General features: G+C 45.2%; 1 long non-coding RNA gene across 1 annotated transcript; it reads left to right on the top strand.

The window, feature by feature from the left end:
• The first annotated feature begins 5,136 nt into the window (after window positions 1-5,136).
• On the top strand, window positions 5,137-5,807 carry LOC139656922 (uncharacterized). Its single transcript, XR_011696162.1, has 3 exons — window positions 5,137-5,259; window positions 5,376-5,550; window positions 5,677-5,807. It is a non-coding gene; the product is annotated as an uncharacterized lncRNA (long non-coding RNA).
• The last annotated feature ends 370 nt before the right edge of the window (window positions 5,808-6,177 follow it).

Raw genomic sequence — 6,177 nt, forward strand, 5'->3', positions numbered from 1 at the left:
CAAACAGTCAGGAGCCTCAGTAGCGTGTGGAAGAACCATACACAGCCACAACAGCCTGGCACCTCCTCCTCATGCTGGTCACCAGCCTGGTCACACACTGCTGTGGGATGGCTCAGCCAACGTGGTTGTGTTGGTCACTCTAGCACGAACAGCACGCCCAAGCTGATCCCATAAGTGTTCAATTGGGTTGAGGTCAGGACTGTTGGCAGGCCATTCCATTCTCTCTACTCCCAAATTCTGGAGGTAGTCTCTGATAAACCCCGCTCTGTGGGGGCGAGCGTTGTCCTCTTGGAGGATGGAGTTCGGTCCCAGACTGTGGAGATATGGGATTGCCACCGGTTGCAGAATCTCATCTCGATATCTCTCTGCATTGAGATTGCCTCCAATGATGACAAGCCTCGTTTTTCCAGTGATGGAGATGCCGCCCCACACCATCACACTGCCTCCACCAAAAGGTGTTACTCTATCGGTGCAGCAATCAGCATAGCGTTCTCCCCGTCTTCTCCACACTTTGACCCTACGATCCAACTTCCGTAGGCAGAATCTGGACTCATTGCTGAACATAACGTTCCTCCACATGTTCAGGTTCCAGTGCAGGTGTTGCCGACACCAGCGCAAATGGGCCTGACAGTGAAGGGCAGTCATGGCAGGCCTCCTGGCAGCCCCATGAGCCCGGAGATTGGCTGCGTGCAGTCTGTTCCGGATTGTCTGGGCCGAGAGCCGTGTGCCATATCGTCCTGCAAACCTTGACTGCAAATCTGTAGAAGACAGCCTACGGTTCCTAAGTGCTGAAAGGGTGAGGAACCGGTCTTCTTGGGGTGTCGTCTTCTTGGGACGCCCACTTCGCGGTCTGTCTCTGACATCCCCCGTTTCATGGAATTTGGCCTTCAGTTTGGAGATGATACTATGGCTCACTCCAAATAATGCCGCAACTTGCTTTTGTGGAACACCAGCTTGAAGTTGCCCTATCACACAGGCCTTATTGAGATCAGACAAACGTGGCATGCCGATTCTTGGAGCAGACACCAATTGACCACTGTAGCAGGGCCCATGCTCACAGGTGCTGCCAATCAGGTGCCAATCAGGTACCTGATTGTCAGCACCTGGGGGTACCGGAAGCTCAAAACAAGAGTCAATTGCAACAGCAGAATAAGCTGTTTGGCATTGGCAGAGAAGATTTGGCAAATTTTTCATGAGCGCAACCCACATACTCAGCTGTGCTGCTCATCCCACAAATGCATGTTCCTTACAAATGGGGCACCATTTAAAAGGGAAATAAACAGGCTTTCCAACGGTATAAAATGTATTGCCAAGAAGCATTGTTACAACAGAGAAATAATCTACCAAACACAAATTTCCGAACTTTTTGTTCGATGTTTATATAACCTACTATATATACATATTTCCCCACGGCCATCCTTGCCTTCGTTTTTTGATCCCCATGATTTAGGTCAGTGCATCAGTATCATCAGTCATAGTGTTATGAGCCACGAGATGTGGATTTTATCTCCTCTGTGTGGTTAGGGACGCGGACAAGCTCGGTGTGGGGGGTATATGTTCCCATATGTGATGACGTCAAGGTCTCGACTGAAAGAGAACATTAGGGCTATAACATAGCCCTGGTTCTCTGAGGGAGAGAACGAGACGTCACCACAGTGGGCCTCGCTCTGTCCGGTGCCTCAGTGTGTTCTGGCCACCGCGAATTAAGGGTAAATGAGGTAATTTCCGCTGTCACATCATATATATATGCTCAGTTGACGAGGGATGATTGACAGCTCAATCAGCCATTCTGCCGTGGTTTAGAGGACTTTGGAGCAAAGCGCCTCAGGAAGGCTTATCCCATATGTGGTGACGTCTCGTTCTCTCCCTTAGAGAACCAGGGCTATGTCATAGCCCCAACGTTTCACTGACTTTACAAGTTTTAAACTTGAAAAGGATTCTTTTCCTTTCTGAAAGGATTTTATTCAAACAGCTGAAGATTTTTCTTCTGCAGGAGGAAATTTTCTTGAGAAGATTCTGAAGTTGTTTTGGGAAAAAAATTCTTGATGTTTCTATTCTATTGCATGTGAAATTTGCTGAAATGCATTTCCTCTGTCAGAGAGACAAACTCCACAAACACACTGTATATAGAACTATGTTTATTCTTGCTGGTTTCACTGTACAGAAGGTGATTCTCACATGTGTCTAATGGACAATCCAGCCACAAATTAAGGAAAAACAGTCTTAATTTTCACTGTTATTATTACTCTTATTACTTACTTATACTATATATATATATAAACACTGTTTACTTTCTCTCTTTTTCTCTCACAGCGAGAAGGATCGACGCATCATCCACTGCCTGCTGCGCGAGAAACCCCAGGACATACTGTCTACCCACCTGGCCAGGGTCTGCATGAAGAGCAACACCAACATCTTACACCAGGGGTTCTCAACCTTTTCTACTTCAAGGCCCACCTATTCATACTTGTAACGGGCCAGGGACCATTAAAAAAAAAAAGAACCCAAATTATTTTGGCTAATCTATTCTATTCTAATAATCTAATCTAATAATCTATTCTAAGTGTATTAATGAACTACAACAACACCACTCCCTGTTATACAGGTGGGAGCCCTCGAATTAAATAAATACAATAAAAACAAATAGGTTCTTTAAAATTGTATGGGTGTGCCAGAAGCCAACATAAAACCATAAAAGCAGGGCATTCTCAGTCAAAAGGGATTTATTATACAAAAAAAAAAATTCAATAATTGCCACAGCAAACAAGGAAGTAACCCGTCTTTAGGTCTACTCAACAAGTTGCTCAACCAAGCATAATTCAAGAGTCGGGACCCCCAACAACGGACGTTAGTGTTTCCCACAGGCTGGACATGTTTTCTTTAGGGTTAATTACTTTAAATTGTCTTTACATTGTGTCCAACAGAACCCAACTGGTGGAATATGCAGTGAAGTCTCTGCACTGCACTCATGTTAACTTTATGAGTGTTGAGCAGCGTTAGAATTGTCCGATTTAAAAGTATCAAGTTACTCTTTACCGTTACAACATGTGCGAGTTCGGCGAAATTGTGGAATTTTATATTTTTTTACGAACGTTTTCAGAACAGGAGACGGACAGGTTGAGTACAGAGCTGCTGCATCGCCACATGACAGACATGACGTGATGCACACAGACGCATTACAGAGCGATTTAGATCCATTTCAATACATTGATTAACTGTTTATGTTGTGCCGGCCATGCCGATATTGTGGCGCTGTCACAGTTTATGTATTGGAAACAATGGCAGGACAATCTACTGTTTTATTTAAGAATAAGAGCGTATCTACGTGGTCAGGGATGAGTCCAGTGCGCAGCCTGGTGACAGTCAGTCCATCCGCTGAAACACACGCAAAAAGTGAGCTTCAACTTGAAAACATTTCCCGGCCCACTAGACGGCGCTCACGGCCCACACATGGGCCGCGCCCAGTGGTTGAGAAACACCGTCTTACACTATAGTAGGGCAGAGTGTATTCTGCTCTCTGTGTTGCTCTTTGCAGCCTGTAGACTTATTAACATCTCTATAGTGTGACAACAGGCTCATTGACACACACACACCCATACACACAGAGACTGCAGCTCTGTGTGTCTACACACAATAATCAGTAATAACAGTTATTAATCAGTAATAACCACAATAATAACTGATTTAGCCCTGCATTATCAATTCACACTTCTTCTCTTCCTCTTTCATCACAGGTAGACAATGTCTCCAGGATGCTGAGGTACATCCAGCCGAGCGGGAATGAGGTGAGCATGGACTTTCTCCTGAAGAAACCCAAGACTTCCTTAACAGGCTGAAGGGAGTGCAGATGGGTCCATCCACCATCATAAACTACATAAAGAACATGATCTGGTTTGTCCAGTATTTCAAGACACGCCTGAATTTGGCTGCAGCGGACCCAGACTTCCACAGGAAGTGTCAGGCGTACATTGAGCTGCTCAACACCTTGAGGAAGCCAGTGGCAAAGGCTCTCAGCAAAGCCACATGCAAAAAAAGGTGAGTTGTTAATCTCCCTACTCTTTCTTTCCTTTAATGACTTCTCTCATGTGGATAGTACTTGGAAGGCTGCCAGGATTATGTGATACAGAAAAATCTCTAACTCTCCTCCTCATTGGTGTTTTGTTTTATCATATCATTCTAGGTACGACCGCTTCATTAATGGCCAGCTGGCTCTCCATGACTGCCAGAGAGTCCTCCGCGAGTCAAAGAGGGACATGCTGGGCATCTACAAGAAGCTCCTTAAGCACCAGCATGTGGAAGAAGAGGAAAAGACGCTGTTCCGCTACTACTGCGAAGCCATCCTGATATCCTCATTTGGTACCAAGTATTGCATGTAGTCAGTAGAAAATATTGCATGTCCAGATTCAAACAGAACAGGGTTACTTTGTTCATGTCATTAATTCCCACTGTGTCCTTCATTGTTTTCCAGGTGTCAGAGTGGGTCAACCAGAAGCCCGTCAATGGACGAGTCTGTGTGGGAGTCAGCCATCATAAAACGGCCACAATGCAGATTGCGACATTTGCCCTCACCGAGGAGGAGGTTGCAGTAAGTTCTCTAACAGGCTGAAAAAACTCACCATGAATAACTGTAACACCAGAATCAGAATCAGTTCCTGCTTTGCCTTGCTGGTCCATTTCTTCACTGTTTTGACCAAAGGCTCCATCAATAATTTCTCAAGTATTAACTTCATTCATATCTTATCTCCACAGATGCTGGATGCATACTACCATGGGATCTGCCAAGGATGTATGCAGGACGGTGTAGATGATGAGGGCAAATTTATCTTGTCCAAATCCGGTGGACCAATTTCGAGCTCCACCAACGACCTCAGGCGTCTGCATGAACAGTAAGTATTAGCAGAATCCCATGTACTAACATGTTAATATGTACTGTACAGAGAAAGAAGCCAAGGATTACATTGATAGACTGGTTTTGTACTCTTTCTATAATATTATTCAAATAATATTATTTTCTGTAAAAAAAAAAAGAACTGAAAGAATTCAGGGTTGAGAGTGGGATTGTAATCTGAGATTTCTTCTTCATTGCAGCTACAAATTACCAAACATCACCAGCCAAGAGATCAGAAAAGTTGCAAAGGAGCAGAAAACTGCAGCGGCACACTACATGGCCCACTCTACAGCGGTGGCCAACGTCCACTACAGGATTAGGACCCTGGAGGGTATCGTGGCCACCGCCAACCTGTTCAACAGTTTCGGACGGTATGTGTCACCATCCAAAACACACAACATTCAACTATTCTCTCTCTCACAGCTGCTTCCAAGGTCAGTCCAGCTATTTGTCAGTGTTTAACCATGAAATCTTCTCCATCGTGCAGCTCTTCTTCTGATGAGTCGGGATGAGAGGAGTGGTCAGGGACAGAAGAGAGGCAGAGACACCGCTGAACAGGACGGCAGAGACGTTGCAGCGTTTCTCCAGCACTTCCCGGTGATAGCAACTGGCCAGCAGGTGGAGGGCTGTGCAGTATGGCAAGCGGGAGGAATACCTCTTGTGTAAGTGTAAATACTTTATTATGCAATGATTAAATTAAACGATTAACAACATTTCTATAAACAAAAGTAATGTAGAATTCACAAGTGTGGACAAGAATTTTAATTTTAATTTTCTCTCTTTGACAGCCCAAGGACAGCCCAAAGACACCCCCCAACTGTCCAGAAGGTCGCAAAGGTCATCAGGGATGAGGGGTGGACTGCCAACCATCCCCGTCCTGAGGACATCGTTACAAAGTGGAAACCAGCCAAGAGGGTGCAGGTTGAGAGTGATAAAAGAGTGTAAAAATGTCTTGTGAGCAGGAGAGCATTAATCCAGCAGTCAAACACTTAGATAATTATAAGCCTATAATGGACAAGCACACTAATGTCACCTTCTTTTGACCACAGGAGTTGTTGCCACCAAAGCCTTTGCCAAGGGCTCCATCATTTGTGATTATCATGGCAAGGTAATCACAGCAGCAGAGGGCAGGAGGATGATGGAGTCCATGCAGGATGAGATGGGCTACCTTTTTTTTTCAAGGCTGGTGGTCGCGATCTCTGCATCGACGCCCAGACGTTCCCCTGCGAGTGTCACCCATCTGAAGACACATTTGGCAGAAGGATGAACCATTCGCGGAAGAACGGCAA

Source organism: Centroberyx affinis, unplaced genomic scaffold, assembly GCF_046629955.1.
Source record: "Centroberyx affinis isolate AG114_WGS23_722 - 3 ecotype Tasmania unplaced genomic scaffold, CSIRO-AGI_Caff_v1 ptg002580l_1, whole genome shotgun sequence".
Lineage (NCBI taxonomy): Eukaryota > Metazoa > Chordata > Actinopteri > Beryciformes > Berycidae > Centroberyx > Centroberyx affinis.